This window comes from Meleagris gallopavo, chromosome 6, assembly GCF_000146605.3.
Source record: "Meleagris gallopavo isolate NT-WF06-2002-E0010 breed Aviagen turkey brand Nicholas breeding stock chromosome 6, Turkey_5.1, whole genome shotgun sequence".
Lineage (NCBI taxonomy): Eukaryota > Metazoa > Chordata > Aves > Galliformes > Phasianidae > Meleagris > Meleagris gallopavo.
Window position 1 is genome coordinate 39440909 of NC_015016.2, and position 16684 is coordinate 39457592.

Below are 16684 nucleotides of genomic sequence, written 5' to 3' on the forward strand. Positions count from 1 at the left end.
TCTCACTATTAATCTCAGTTACATTCAGTAACAGTGCCTGATTCTTCTTATTTTTTCAATGAAAGTGTTTCCAAGCCTGGACTTTTTCTTCTAGGAATGTATGGCAAAAACTCCATTCTTATTTCCTAACTAAGAGACTCAGTGGACCCTGGTCACGTGCTTAAATCAGAAGACAAGACCCGATTCTTCAGATATAGGTTACTCAGATTCATGCCAGGTTTAAACCACATGGGTTGCGCACAACAGTGATTCACACGGTGTAGATCTGCAGTAGGCCGGGTGTGCCATCAGAAATACACCATGGCTCCTCCTCATGGGCAGAGTGCTGCCTTTGGGGGTTCTGTCCCTTCTCCCATCACTGCAGAGCAGTTGTGAGGAACCTGGGTATAGGAGTGATGGGACAGACTGGTCACCGAATTAGAATATCCTGAGTTGTAATGGACCCGTGATGACCATCAAGTCCAACTCCTGGACTGATGAGCTGCTGATGGACAGAGTGGAGGATGTTGGGTTGGCACGATGACAACATGTTGTGGTGCTGCAGCCCTTGGATGTGGTCAAAAAGCCTGTGAAGAAAGGACTCCCCAGATATTGCCCTCAAATGGAAGAGTCTTGTGATCACGAGGACAAGAACATTGCCTCTAAATGACGTCTATTTTCACAAGTTGAAAGGACAGGCTTTTGATGTGTGTTTCCAGTATGCCTTTCTTCTCCTGCATCTCCTGCCCCAGGGTTTCCTGGTAAAGGAGCTCTGTGTGTCCCCAGAAATTAAAAAAAAAAAACTGGTTTCTGCATTATTTCCTGAAATGTGTTTTCATCTCATGGAATCTGTCCTAACAGCAGCCCTGAAGCAGCAAAGGTTTCATTTTCCTCTAGTAGCGATCAAAAGCAACATCAACATAAATACACAAAGGCACGCTGCAGGGATATTAGCTCACATGACAAGGTGGTGCCGTTTGGTTTACTAAAAAAGAGAGCTTGTGTGGCTTTGCTCCATCTCTCTGTGTTTTGGGGACTTTGCTCTGCTTGTGGAGAAGTGAGACCCAGAGCTGCCCAGGACAGACAGGCCTACTGAAACCCAATGGGAATCCCATCTGGGCTGCCCTGGCTCCCTTTCCTACAGCCCACGCACCTGCAGGCTCACCTTTACATCGTGGGGGATTTCAGAGTTACGCCCACAATAGGACATGCGAGGCCATTCCCTCAGCGTGAGAATGTGCCATCAAGAACAGCCATCAGCACCGCTTCCCTTCCCCTCTGACCAGGCAAATGAGATGCTGCCACTCTGAACCCAAGGCTGGAAGACAACACACCTTTAATTCATGCACTAAAACTATAAGGGCTTTTTTGGCACCACAGCTGCAAGAATGCAATGAAATGCTGCTGGGTGCACGCTAGCTGAAAGGGGGAAGGGATCAAATCCCACTCCTGGAGGAAAGCAGCCGCTACTGTCACTGCAGAGCTGTCACAGGAGATGCTGCCACTGTGCCCCTGAGGTGCAGCAAGGCAAAACAAAACAGAAGTTTAGGTGGAACAACCAAATAATGAATGAGATCTATTGAAGTTTTACGAAGAACATGGCTGTGCAGTGTGGGAGTGCTGGCGGTGGAGTGCAGCTCCGATGCAGGGGCTCCCGGGGCACATGGGATTTTTATTCCCAGGGATTTTCCATAACGCATCCCTGGAGTTGAAGTAAGTACTGCGACATGTGGCTGTAACTATGGAAACGAGTATTTTTACATGGTAAAAAATAGTCCCGTAAAACTCGCATAAGCTGCTGGTGCTAAAGCCACTCGGTGAGCCACATGGCTATGGGAGAGCAAACAGTGCTACTTCCAGGAGGTGGTGGTGGTGGCACCTGCTGGCACTGGGGAAAAGAGCACCTGTCCCCATCCAGTTCCACCACCTATGGATGGTGCCACTGGGGCCTGCCCCCGTTATATGCTGCTTTATAGCTTCTATCCTGACGATGTGCAAGCTGCAAGCGATGCCAAGCCTCTCCTGCAGATTTGGTGACTGATGCCTGTAGTGTCACTCCACTGCACAACAGGTTGGTTCAGCTCCACTTACTTGTATATTGGAGGCATGATTATATACTGGAGGACCTCTGGACAAATGTCAGGCACTGGAATGGGCTGCACAGGGAGATGGTGCAGTCACCAACCCTGGAGGTGATCAAGAAATGTTTAGATGCTGTACTGAGGAACATGGGTTAGTGAGTAGATACTGGTGGTAGGTAGACAGTTGGACTAGATGATCTTGGTGGCCTTTTCCAGCCTTGGTAATTCTGTTTACAGTATTTTTTGGGGAAACTATCCAGACTGCAATACTAAACAGAATCCAGAAGGCACTGGGAAGGTCTCTGGGTGTACCCCCCGATTCCAGCTTTAGGGCTACCAGAAGCCCGGTGCAGCATGTTCTCCATCCCAGCAGCCCAAACTCCAGCTGAACAAGAACTGCGGGCACTTGCTTAAGCATTAACATTCACACAAATGTAAAACTCATATTGAGCTATTTATTCTGTGCATTCACCTTTCATTGCAGTACGTGCTAAAATTAAGTACTTCTAACTGCTGAATGGAGCAAACAGAAATTGCTTCCATCATCTAAAGCTGACAGCCGGCTATTCAGCCCTCCATCCTCCCTGCTGGATGGCATGATCGAGTTCCTTAATGACGGGCAAGAGCGTTTGATTTTCAGCAGCAGTGCCACATTACGGCACACATTAATTTGCTAGGAAATCATTTTAGGAGAACATAAAGTGTGATAGATTCCAGTTAGAAACACGGAGTACAATAAAGGCCCCCGAGGTACCTCTGAAATGTGACATCCCAAGAAATTCCTTCACAAAAGGAGCTGGAAACAGGCCATCTTAGCCATGCCATATCTCCACACCTCATAGTTAAGGGAAGGATGGAGATCATCCACCAGGTCATCTGTCAGCAGATATTAAGCATTAACCTATTTCAAATGTTATGTATATTTGCAGACAGGAACTGAATAGGTCAAAGAGGCTTCTGGTTCAGAAAGAAAGATGAAATGGTATTTAATGCTGCATCTGAATAGCTGCCCATGTAAATAGAGTATGTGTGCAGGAGTAAGAGGGGTTACATTGTTGTAACCTTCTGTTTCTAAAGGCTTGCATTATTTTATCCTGGGAAACAAACCTTACAGTGAACAAACCTTACAGCTACCTTACAGGTAGTGAGTTTTAAAACAAGGTTACATTAAACAGAGACCAAGACACAGAGGACATTTTGTTAGCAGAAGACAAGTTTAATAAAACAAATTTCTTACACGTCACGTTGATATCGTCATATTCATTCCTGCCATGGTGCCTGAACTCCAAACATTCTCTCTCATTTCTCTCTAATCAATGTAAAAACACTATGGCTAACTAGCAAGATTAGGCTGCCCTCTTCTAATGCATGAGAAGCACCCCGTACAGCCCCCATATGCTCTTCATGGTATTGGCTAAGGGATTTTCACTATGGATAGAACTTGGGGTTGCTTCTGTATGAAGCTCTCCTGAAGGGGAAGATGAGGATATGTGATGCAGCCACCCATGTGCCTCTGTGCACGTGCATTTCCAGACTGTCCTGTGCTATTTCTGATCTTATGTGTATTCTGACTCTCCCTTGCATCTATCTTCCTGCCAGCATCACATATCCAGGATGAGACTGAGGTAGTTTATACTACTGGCTTGAGTTGAGTTATGATAACAAGAAAAGAAAACTTTTATAAAATCCTTAATCACTTCTATGCTACCTTGTTTGCTTTCTCCTCTGTTAGCTTTACACCCATGCAAATATTCATGACAGACGGGAGAGCAGGTGGCCAACACATAGCCAGTCTTACTTGGGGTGGGAGGAAAGGGAAAGCCCCACCAATGAGAAGCCCCCACTGTCCTGCATCCCAGAGCAGGAAGCTGCTTCCACAGATCAGAACCAGGCAGCTTTAGTGTCATTTCCAAGGAATGTGGCCACAGCATCCTTTATAGAAAGAATGCATTGAGGTGTTCCAGCAGGGCAGGGACCACAGCCGTCTCTGCTGGGAGATGTGCCTGGCATACAGAGACTGCTCACTGCACTGCCTTCCATACCTCTTCCCCATTCACACAGCGCACAGGAGCCTAAGGTCTGGACCCACAGAGATGTTTAGGGGGCCTAACTTCTATTCCAGACTTCCATGGGAGGCTGGTTACCTAAACAGGAGTAGAGCGCCTGATTACCTTAGCAGGCCTGGGCTCCCCTGGCTGAACCCATGCTGGGACCCTCACTGCTCCTCTGGCTGGTGTAGAAGTGTGGTGCAGTGCCACCCTGGTGTTGTGAAGTAGCCGTTCTCCGACTGGTGACGGCCTGATTCACAACACCAGCTGCTGCACGGCACCTGGCAGGGCCCTGCGTCCTCTGTGCTCCATCCTCATCCTGAAAAGCAAAGAGAGGGTTACATCTGTCCATCCCACAGGTTGCACGCTCCCACCTGCTTACAATGACACTGAAGTACTACAGGTGAACTTCTTCCCCCAGAAATGGCAGACAGATGCTGCACTTGAGATCTGCTGTACTGTAAGAGTGTCTGCTGTAGTGTGATGCGGGTTCAGCTGCATCCTCACGATCCACATCCTGTGTTCATCTCAGGAGGGATGGAGGCTCACAGGCAGGGGATGTAACCTAGAAACTCAACCCAGCCCCAAGAGACACAAAGAAACAGGCTGCTGCTTTTTCACTGATGCCAGGATGCTGTCAGAAGGAGAACGGTGCCGCGGGGAGCATGTGGCCTCCTGGGCACTGTGCTGCCATTCAGCCTCACACCCCTCAGCACGTGCCCTGCCTGGGGTGGGTAGGAGGGTACGACACCTGGCCTGTCCCCAGGAGCTGCCCAGGGCGGTGGCACGTGGGGTACTGCCTACAGGCTTAAGGGTCCTGCTGGAACCCATGGAGACCTGGTCTGGAGGCCCTGTGCTCCCCTGCATGGCCCCATCCCTCAGAGATGTGTGGAAGTTGAGAGATGCAATTCACTACTTATCAGCAAAGTCTTCAGATTGATTTCCCTCAAAATGCTGCACGTGTGGTACAGTGACTCACTTGCAATGGTCAGGTCGTTCTCATCACCTCATGGGTTGCTAACTTATCCACACAGAAGCAAACAATAGGCAAACACTCGAATCCAGTGTGTGCATTAAGGACTTTCCTTAGCAACCAGAGCTCAAAATAAAGCAGAGTTTCTGTCACCCAGTTTGGGACTGCCTCTGTGGTGAGGACCAAATGCAGGAGTCTTTAAGCAAAACAGGGAGAAAGCATGTGATGTGGAGCCTGGCACATCTCCAGGGAGAAACTGCTCCTTTTTAATAGTTCTGGAGCAGGTTTGTGTAGAGACAAAACTTCCCACTTTTCTGACTGAAGGGAGTTACCCCTGTGCTTCCCTAATTAATCCAAAGGAAACCTCATGCACTGACTTTTCACTGTGGAGATGGGGTCACGACCAGTCCCTGAGCAAAGAAGCTACAAACAAGTGCAGTAAGGGGAGACCTCCCAGGTTCTATATTGTAGCTGCTGCATGAAATAGAGACAAATCTGACACCTCTGCACGTGCGTGCACTTGTAAAGTCTCAGCTATGTCACGCTGACAGAGCTTTTATTTAAAGAACAGTTTCTGAAATTTTAATACACAGTGCTACAAGAAACAAAACAGCGTATTCATATTTTATGCAAATCTATTATTCAGCTTCAACACGGGAAAGGAAGAGCCTGAAAGTGGAAGCCGTGCTCTGGCTGCTCCTGAGCAGCAGTGACTCGGCAATGCTGGCTGAAGGTGACCAGATGCTGAGAGGTCCCTCCCTGCGTGCCACGGCACTGTGCATGCTGGCAGGAGTACACTGTGTCACACCAAGAATAATGCCAAATGCATTCTGCACATTCCCTGTTCCATGGGAACACTGAAGTCTGACAATGGTACTGTGCGTGGGAGAAGAAAAACAAATGATTCGAGCTTTTTTCAAGGTTGTTTAAATCCTTATGAAACCTTTCATGCAATCTGCGTCCAAGTACAGCAGAGTTCTAAAATGAAATCAATCTCCTGTATGCATCGCTTGCTGCCCAGAAGCCAATTTAAAAGCCTTTTCCACTAAGAACCAGTATTATGCACTCTGCAAGTGAGAAATGAACACTTAACCCAAGACTCTTTCTCCTCTCGCTGCACCAGAGATGGATGCTGCCTTTCTGCCTTTACTGTCACTGTCAAATAGTCCAACAGAGTCTTAGAGCTCATCTGATCTGCACCCTTAGTACAATTTTACAGTTTTTAGTCACCTATGGGCTATAGTTTTCATGTTCTCTATGTGGTTCAAAAGCTTTCTTACCATTTCCACTAGTGTCCAATTTCCTCAGCAGCTGAGTAAGTGGCAGAGCAAGCACTGCACTCTCCCATGCCGGCTGGTGCTGCGAGCCCTGAGGAAAGACAGCAGAACACATATTTACTTTGGGATGAGGCTAACATGTATACATTAGGAGAAGAATCTCATCTCCTATAAACAGGAAAACAAACTTCTTTGTTTGCAGGGGGGGTACGGACGTGAGATCCAATAATGCAGATCACCTTCTCTAGGAATTAGCACTTTTTTTTGGTTTAGAAACAGGAAAGAATAGAAAGAAACCAATGAGCTGCTTTCTTCACTCTGAATTGCTGCCTGGCAAGCCTGGTCCCCAGGTCCACACAGGACAGCAAGTGCAACTCCTTCAGCACAGCTCTGCTCTCACTGCTAATATTCCATGCAAATAGATTTCCTTGCTTTGGTCACAGCAGTCTATTAATTCAGCCTGCTTGTCTGGTACATCTTTATCCTCTGCAGGTTAATCCTGCCAAATTCCTTTGCTGTAGTACATGTCACACAGCATATAATATCCAACAATGCAATTTTGCTAATCCTGTTTTATCAGCTTTGTTGCTCTGTCTGGTCAATCCAACAGTGAAAAAACGCACGGAGGGTTTTTGCCAACATCTCCCCCTCTTTCGCCCTCCCCCCCCAACTTTGCATGCTTTCAATTAAATGGTTTGAGAGCAGAACACACAGTTTGGATATCCGCCAATGTCCTTCAGACGCAGAATGTCAAGGCACTTAATTATATAGGTCTCCAAACTCTTTCAGATGCCCCACCTACCCAGCCTGCTGCATTTACTGAAGGCAAGTGTAAAAAATCAGCTCAAATCTCTTTTTAAAACACTCTCCACGCATTAAGGACTGGAAGATGGCTGAATAGCGACGTATTTATCGCCCATTATCTTACCGAAAGATTACACAAATGAGTGAAGACCGTCTCATTAACAGTTCTTTGTTGTCTTGTTTACTGTTTAGTGGACTCATTAACATTAATTATTAGAAGAGGAACATCAATTATTGCAGTAACCTTTGTCAAGCCGACTAAACTGACTCCAACAGCCAATGAGCCGCGCTTGTCAGGCAGGATTTGCATGTGCAAAGCGAAGAGAAAGGACAGCCGAAACGAGCTGCGACCTCATTCCGGCACCAGCAGACCTCCGGGAGGAAAATAAAAGGCGAAAACAACGCTGGGCTGGACTCCAGCAGGCCCAGCTCCACGGGGGAGATGCAAACAGAGACATCCCTGCTTCCTCTTGCGCTCCGCACGCTGTATTTATTACACTAATTATTTTAGTGCGGGGACTTTCTGGCCCCCAGCAGTGCAGCACTACGCTGTATCACCGAGGCAGGCTGCAGGGTGGGTGCCGGGCCGGCTACTCACTGCCTTGCCAAGGGACGTTCTTGCACCTTACGGGATGCTATGGCTGGGGTACCCCGCTGATTTCTTCTTCCTCGAGGAAACCAACCCCAGGTGCGGATCTCCTCTGTCTGAGCCCAGACTTAGCGTTGCAGGAATACTTCAAATCCTCCATTTAGTTCAGTAGCTCTGGCAGGAGTTAAATATCAGCAGCAGTGCATCTATAATTTAAAATACTGCCAGGAAGAGGGCTGAGTCACTAAGCTGGATCCATCACCTCTAACTCTGTTTCTCAGGCTAACTGCAAGCGTCCGCTCGTGCCCAAGAACAAAATGAGCCTTTTCAGAAGGACCCTGAGCCAAATCCATGGCTCGTAAGATTGTATTTGTACACAAATAGATACAAGGGCAGCTAAGCACCGCGCTTCTTGCAGAGGCTTCCACAGCTCCATGCTGCAAGCTGCTGGGAGAGAATAAGCAGAGCGCTCCCTGTGCCAGCTGGGTTTTAAAGGAAAAAAAAGCTTGTAATTCTGGGGAAGCCGGCCTGTGACAGTCACATTGCGTGCAGCGCAAGCAGGAGCCCTTCTCCAGGTCCTGCAGTGCAGCCCCACCAGGCCCAGCGCTGCCCCCACCAGCACCGCTGCACTGGCTTTGTGTGGGTCTCCCTGCTAATAGCATCGTGCAACAATTAAGCTGATTGCTGAATTAGCGATTCTGGCCCTGCAGCCTTGTGGGCAGGGGGAGGTCCACAGAGATGGTGCGGGCCCTTCCCTCCGCAGGAATTGTGCTGACAGGACAGTCCATCCGTCTTGGTGTCTTTAGACAGCTGTGCTTACCTAGCAGAATGTAAACATCTCTGAACTTTGCTTACTGGATAAAAGGAAGCATTAGTTTCCTATTGCATTTCCTCCTGCAAGATCAATCATACATGCAGGCTAGACAGAGCTTCCCTGTGTTTGTAATTAATCTCCTAAAGGAGGAACATTTCCCCTCCATCGATTGCTATATTTGTATGCAGCCTTCCTGCGAGACAGAGAGTGGAAGAGGAAAATAAGGGCCGGTAGCAGAATAATAATCAGCCGATCCCTTAATAAGGGCCTCATGTGCTATACAGACACAGCAAGATGCTTCTGTGGCCAGCTGGTTCTTTGTTGGAAAAATCACCTTGTAACAGAGAGACTTGGGACCTCAGCATTGTTTCTAGATGTCCTGATGCCAGAGGAACGTGAAGTTCACAAAGAGTTTGGGGCTTTTTTATGACTTCTTTTTCCCAATTACATACAGGTGTACTGCAAACAAGCACTCCATCTCCCGGATGTTCTGCTGCCTCTTGCCACGTGTCACTGCCTGCAGACACCACGACTTGGTACCACACCGGTTGTACACCGAGCTCTGCACACAGGAGACTCCCACCAGCAGCTGTTCCAGAAATAGGTATCATTCGCATTTTTCTTAGCACATACAGAAATATTTAAGCCCCAGACTAAGGAAATATTTGTTAAAAAAGCAAAACCAAACAAAAAACACGCTACAACCTGCTAGATCACGAAGAATCATTTCCTCCTTTCTGAGCATGTACAGGCACTGCACTACTGAGGACAACGGCCTTGAGCCACTCGGATTCAGATGGAAATGGGGCAGCAAGTGCTCTCCTGCAGCTCCTTAGCTCCAGATCTGACCTGCTGCTGCTTTAGATCTATCCGTTTCATTGCACAAAACACGCCGAGCTCGCTGACATTTACATTGGGCCAGCACACTCCCAGTAATGAGAAAACAAACAGTCTCCCAGACATGGTCAGAGCAAATGTACTCTTCTTGTAGGCACCATGCTAGTCCGGGCTGTCATTGCCTGTTTTGATTTAAAGGAATAATAAACAGATTTGCTTTGTGAGTGCAACACTTGGACGAGTCAGAGCCTTTCCATGACTAACAGCAGCAGGACAGTGCTGTTACAGGTCAGTGCAGAGCCCACCCTGTGGTACCTCAGGGAACCTGCCTTGCAAGCCGGGAGATGAGAGCCTAGTGCCTCTGGAGTATTGAACTGTGCTTCCAGACAGAAAAAAACAACTATCGTACATTTAAGGAATATGATTTACAGCAATAGAGAACAGCTCTTCAAAAAAAAGTGTAGGACTGGTATTATCTGCTGCATGATGAGCACCGTGGAGTCCTGGGCAGCCTGGTTTAGTTCCAGAGCTGGAAGTTAGTGGCCCTGTCTGTGGCCGGGGGTTGGAACTTGATGATACTTAGGGTCCATTCCAACCCAAACCATTCTATGATCCTGTGATCATCTAATCCAGCTTCCACACCACGCTTATGGAGTGCAGTACTGCTGTGGTCCTTGCTGAATGCTCTGACATGATGCAGCCCCTTGCAGAACAGGCACTGAGCATTTGTTTTACATCATTCCTTTTTAATTTAAATTATAATAGCTTTTAGCCCTGCAAAAATTAAAATTATTCCTCAAAGGAAAAAAATTTGGAATATGCACTAAATGCCTAAGTGCACCTTTTTCTTTTGGAGTACTTAACAGCCCACACTTAGATATACGCACAATTTTCAGAAATAACTGGATACTAACCTCCCCATTTTAACAACTCTTTGTCACACAACACTCACATCTATGCCATAATGAGCTGGCTTTCATCATAGAAATCTACAATCCATTACAAGATTGCCTGTTCACTGTTCGGAGGAATCATCAGCAAAATCAAGCAACAAACAATCAGTCTCAATCTCTCAATTTCCATCCCCTTGCTGCCTGCATGGCTGTGCACCTTGCCTGAACGAGAGGTGCCAGATGAGCAGAAGCATCCCTCTGCAGCTCCTGACCCAGGGGCAGACGCTGAAAATCCTGGATGGGATTAAGGAGCATCCCACCCTGCCTGCCTCTTGTCACCTGGCGTTGCTGAGCACCTTCCCTCCTGGTGCAGGATGCAGCTGCTCCCCCCTTCTGCCCCACTCAGCTGCTGTGATTCGAAAGTCCATACTGGAAAGAAATTGCATTTGCTCAGTTTCTGCCACCCTCTCTCACGAGATGCCATTTGCAAACATTGAGTGCTAAAAATGAGCTGTTGTTCAAGCATTCAGTGTTAGGGAAGGTGCAGAAGATACAGTCTGATATGAGACATAATCACAATGAATACTTCGCTAAAAGGAGAATGGTCTACGGAGGGCTGGGCACCAGGAAGCTCTGAGGAGCTGAGTGTAACCCAATTAAAGATGATAATAAAGTCACTGTGAGTTCTAAGTAGGACTTGCACAGAGCAAGAAAGGAATTTTACTATTTGTTTTTCCTTTCTATCCTTGTGACCACCGCTGGCCTTTGCTCCTACGCACACTCCTCTCAAGTCCAGACAACCAAGAAATGCAAACTCTTCTTCAGGCTGCAGTAATTTCTCAGCAGTGCCGACTGAGGAGAGGCTCCTGCTCCTCCCCCCTCTGCCTTCGTAAAACTGAAGACAAATATTAACGTTGGTTCCTTCTTTCAGCCAAATGCTGCAGGTACCTTTGGTTCCTTTCTGCCATATGTTTTATGGCCAAATTGTAGCTGTGGACAGAAACAAATAAAAGTGCTCCTTCTTAGGGAAAATGGACCCCAAACTCCAAATTCTATCTGCTGTCTGCCAGGCTTCTTTCACAAGCAGATACCCTTCTGTTCTCAGACTTTGCAGAGGCTTCAGACGGGCATTTCTCAGAGCAGGCAGGAAGACAATAACAATTAACAGAATTATTCGGTTCTGGTGAAGCCAGATAAAGACCACGCTCAGAGCAGGAACTCAAAATTACGTCCCTGATGAAATGCAGTTTCTGGTCACAGTCATTTCCTCCTTCAGAACAAAACAAAACAAGCAAAAAGACAACAGCATAACAAAAGAAAATATGCCCCCAAACAAATCAAAGCAAAAGAAAAACAAAAAATCAGCCCCAAACAAATCTTAAAGACAAGCATGCAAGAGCTTTCTCTGTGCTTTGCAGAGACTGCAACGTGACCTGCGTTACTGCAAACCAGCTGCACAAAGCCACCTCTTATTTTGTTACCAAACCGGTGGAAAAGCATGAATCAAAGTGCAAATACTTCAGAGCTTTAATGTTAAAGCTGCAAACGTGACAGAATCACATATGGTCAGTCGTACCACAAACACGACGCCGCAGTCCTAAATCCAGCTGGTCTCCTTTATCACAACAGGATGCGTCTGTCTAGCAGTAGTCACCCAAAGAACAAAGTCATCTCGTGTCTGGAAGATAACAAGTTGGAAGGAGTCATGTTCAAGGATTTCAGCTTAATTAATAGCCATAGATGTTATTATCCTCTGCCTCTAGCTTTGCTTTTAGTTTTTTTCAGACACACTCTCATTTAACAAACAGAAAACAATCAAGAAAATTAAACATAGTAACTCAGTTAAGCATTTTTTTGGGAAATAAACACAATAAACATACATTTTAGATTTTTATTGTACAATATTTATGTCTCCACAGGGGGACAGGACTATTATGGCACTAATTTGTTTAACACAAACAAGCACGACTATTCTGAAAACGAGAACTGCGAAGCGATGCATTTTAATCTGTACCCAAAGACAGAGCTGACAAAACATACTCACATGTGCAAAGGGAGCGCCTGGGAACGAAGCTAAGCTCGGGTTATTTGCACAAATAGGTATTTTTTTCCCCCAGCAGAGATGACAGTAAAAGTACTCCTGTCACCATCACAGCCTCCTGCAATGCTAATGTTGAATGTCTGTGTGTGTGCATGTGTGCAGGCAGCTTTTGTTAACGTTTGTCTACAAAATTATAATAGGTGTCTTTCCTTGTGCGCTGGCTTGTGTGATAGAGGTTTCAAAGACAAAACCGAGCCCTGCCTTTAATATAGCGTTATCAGAGGCATCTCCCTCGGGGAGGTGTTATGGTCATCGTGCTGACACCAAGATGAGATATGTGCTTCTTTGAGAGAGACTGCCACAAAGCGCTTCAGAGAATGGCTGCTCAGCTAACGGATGTGCATAATTACTGCTCGCGATGGCAGGTTTTGACAGGCAGACACCAGAGGTAGCACAAAGACACGCAATGGTGCTGCTGAGCTTGCAACTCGTTCACTTGGCATCCTCCCAGCTGAACATCTGCCAGAAATACCATTTTTTATGGCACGCCCACAGGTATTTAGAGACCCCAGCCTGCAGCTCCTCTCCCAGATCAGCATCAGAAGCAGATGTGTATGCCCAGCCTGCCCTCGCCCACATCGCAAGTGGATGAAGATGCTTCTAGAGGAGGGAAACTGTTGGAGTGTGCCCAGAGGAGGGTCACAAAGATGATCAGAGGGCCGGAGCACCTCTGCTAATGAATAAGGGCTGAGAGAACAGGTTTGTTACATCTGGAGAAGACTGCAGGGAGACCTCACTCCAGAATTCCTGTACTTAAAGGGAGCTTGTAAGTAGGAGCAGAACTGACACTTTACATCATCTGATAGTGATAGGACAAGGGGCAATGGCCTTAAACTGAAAGTGGGAAGATTTAGGTTGGATGTTCAGAAGAAAATTCTTTACTCAGAGGGTGGCTGGCACAGCTGCCCAGAGAAGCTGTGGTGCCCCATCCCTGGAGGTGCTCAAGGCAGGGTTGGATGGGGCCTTGGGCAGTCTGATCTGGGGTGGCAGCTCTGCCCATGGCAGGGGGTTGGGTGGGCTTTAAGGTCTCTTCCAACCCAAACTATTCTGTGATGCTATGAAACACCATCCCTGGTGAGAAAGCAGTAACCATCAACAGGTACTGAAACAATGGAGGAAGCCCAAGTCCGAAAGCGCAAAATTTAAATTTATGGGCAGACAGGATGTTGCTGCAGAAATACTTCTATGGAGGCCAACCAGCATAACTCAGAGCAAAAGGATGGGGATCACGTCTTGCTTTCAGTGTCATGGCTTTAATGTATGCACTGGGTGAAATGGAGAAGACAAACTCATGGAGCATGTTTCCCCATGCCTTGCCTTTGCACCCCCACACAGCTAGGGACAAGGTTTGTGAATCCATCTGCTCCTGCCCTGCAGGCACACTGTCTCAGGAGTTTCCATCCAAACTGACCAAAGCTGTCTTTGAAAACGTTCAGAGAACCATGTGCGTGGCACATCAGTGTGCACTGGTTCTGAAGGTGAGATGGAGGCATTGGGAATCTCAGAGCTCAGTGTGGGAAAGGCCAGCATGTGGCTGGGGGGCAGCAGGACCCCCATCACACACTGCAACCATGTTTTGAAAGGTTTTACAAACAAATCCAAAGGAGGCTATTGCATCTGCTATCCTGCGTACAGAAGGCATGAAAAAAATTATTGTAAACAGGGTTAGCAAATAGAAATCAAACTGCAAATAACAAAACTACATAAATAATACAACAATGATGATTCGATTGCTGTATTTTGAGTGGATCTGAGGCAGATGTGAAACAGGTGGTAATTATTTGCTACAGAGTAACTGCAATTTACTTGAATTAACTGCACAATACATTTTGGCCATAAATGCTTATATTAATGCACTGCTTTCTGAACTTCTTTGGGAAAAAAATTAGTAGCAGATCAGGTTGTGTTTTACCACAGCACTTGCATTTTCTTTATCCTCAATAAAATACAAACCTTCAGGCAGATCCTGAGGTCAGGCAAGCTGCCAGGACAGCAAAGACAAGCAGGTCTAGGCAGAAAATGAACGCTGGCTCCATGCAGGAGCTCCCTTCCAGCTGGTTTCACCCCAAACACCAACACCACAGCTCATGCCATACAGTCAGCCCCAGCCCGTAAGCTTCCTCAGCACTGCAGGGCTGGCTCTTGGCACCCATCTACTTGCAGGAGGCCTCTCAGCCAAACTCACCTTACTCCTAAAAATTAACACCAAGCAACCATGAGATCCTCTGGCAGTGGGAAATGGCAAATGCGCTGTTATGCTCCACTGGAAACGTTACCACGTTGGCAGAGGAGAGAGGCTGAAGGGCGACAATTAATTATCACATTAGAGATGGGCACACACCTCCTACTCAGTTTATTTTATTCTTAAAATCTGTGTCTGGAAAGTCCTGCTTTAGATCAGGCTGTGCCAGGAGCTCGTGCTGCTGTGGCTCGGTTGCCCAGCCGCAGGCAGGCTCGCTCCACCTCCCCTCCTTCCAGGGTCATAAACTAATTACAGCCATGCTCCAGCAGAAGCTTCCTGTTGGGTTGGCATGCCATCCTTTTAGCGCACAACCATGAAAAATCTTAATTTGCTTTAGAGGAGTCTGCTAGCCATATTAATAAATTACGACGCCAAAATAAGAATAGCACCGCCTGGAAAAAAAGAAAGCACTGAGCAAAAAGCATTACAACCGCTGCACAAAGTATTTGCTATATTTAGCTTTTCACCCTACAGGCTGATAATCCCAAAGTGGAACGAGAAACCTGCTGAATCACTACACCTATAAAACGGCCCTCTTTTGAGCAGCACACGCTTTCAGTATGTGCGTTACAGGAAAGCCACACCTGGCTCAGGGGCACGGCGCAGGGCAGGACTGCGGGAGCGCTCCTCCCAGGGCTCAGCCCCGCCGGTCCCCTACACACTGGTGACAGCAATAGAAGGGTGGGGGAAAAGGTGCTGACTCTCGCCGGAACTCCCATCACTCCTGGTATCGGGCTCCTGCTCGCCTCAGTGAGCGGTGCTGGGGTACCATATGGCCATCCGCAGCAAGGCTTTCAATAACGCCTTCTTAAAAATAATACCCTTTTTCTCTCAACAAGCTTTACAAATCAATACAGAAAAAGAACACTTGAATTAAGCAGATGCTTACGATGTTCCTCCTGGCAATTTACGTGATTTATTGAGTTATATGGCAGTCGTCTTCTTCTTTTTTTTTTTTACCCTTTAAACCAGATTAAGTCTGAACAGCAGCCAGCAACTAAAACATTTTTCCAATTTTTCAATTTATATTTTATTTTGTTATATTTTTAGTTAAATAAAACTTAGGGAAGAGTACAGTAGCTATAAGACCTAAGAGCCACAATGTGCAATTAATCAGATTTGAGAAGCAAGCACATTTATCTCCATAAAACAAACAGAATCTATTCTATTAAGAAAATCCATTCAAATCACAAATGTGACTGCTGCTAGTGAGAATATTTTGCTTGGCAAAGGGCCAAAAGGTTCTAAAATTATGTATTCTATTTTTATGTCCTCCCTGGATTGGATTAGTTACTAAGGCAACTGAAGAGTTCCGTCCTGCTGGTTAACAGCTATACTGTACTCCATAAAATCAGTTACTATATAGGGTCTAAGTGCCTGCAAAGCAAAGGCAGCACACTGCTCTTTGGAGGCTATCTGCTAATGGGTGGTTTTATACAACCAACCTCCCTTCTTTACATTTTAAATGCAGGTAATTAGATCTGGGCCATGGGCCTTTTCAAGTTTCATTTCTGGGTTGTACTTTTAAGAAAAAAGAAGAAGGAGGCAACCTCTCCAAATGAGCATCCTCCTTGACAAGGGAATTTGATCACTTCTCATTTCCTACAGATGCCACAAGTGAATCAGAGAGATGTCAGTGCAATGCACGCTCTTTGGTGCACTGAATAGAAATAGGACATAGGTTTAATAGAAAAAGTGACAAGAAAGATAAAGAAGATGCCCTGAAATAGCTCTCGCTCCCAGAAACATACAAGAATTTTAGCATAAAGGCACACTATCTGCAGCACCCTTTAAGTACAACATAAAGGTCATGTTTTAGCAGATCCACTGCTCTCAGGTTTAATTACATGCTTTCTTCACATGGACATACCTTTGTCACTGGGAAGAAGAAAAGTATTGCAAGCCTCTGAGGACTGTTTTCTGACACAGAAGCCCTATGAAAGCCCCCCTGTGCAACTTCACCAGCTGTCTGCCTAGCCCACCTTGAACAGCATAAAATCCAAAGCTGATGGGCAGCTCGAGGGTCGAGTCCTTTGGCTTGCGTGT

The 16684-nt window shown here is 46.5% G+C and overlaps 1 long non-coding RNA gene across 1 annotated transcript; it reads right to left on the minus strand.

Moving 5' to 3' along the window:
- Positions 1-3241: 3241 nt before the first annotated feature.
- On the minus strand, positions 3242-12046 carry LOC116216760. The gene is made up of 3 exons (XR_004160158.1): positions 11872-12046; positions 6362-6449; positions 3242-4427 (listed from the first exon to the last, which is right to left on the minus strand). It is a non-coding gene; the product is annotated as an uncharacterized LOC116216760 (long non-coding RNA).
- Between the last annotated feature and the right edge of the window lie 4638 nt (positions 12047-16684).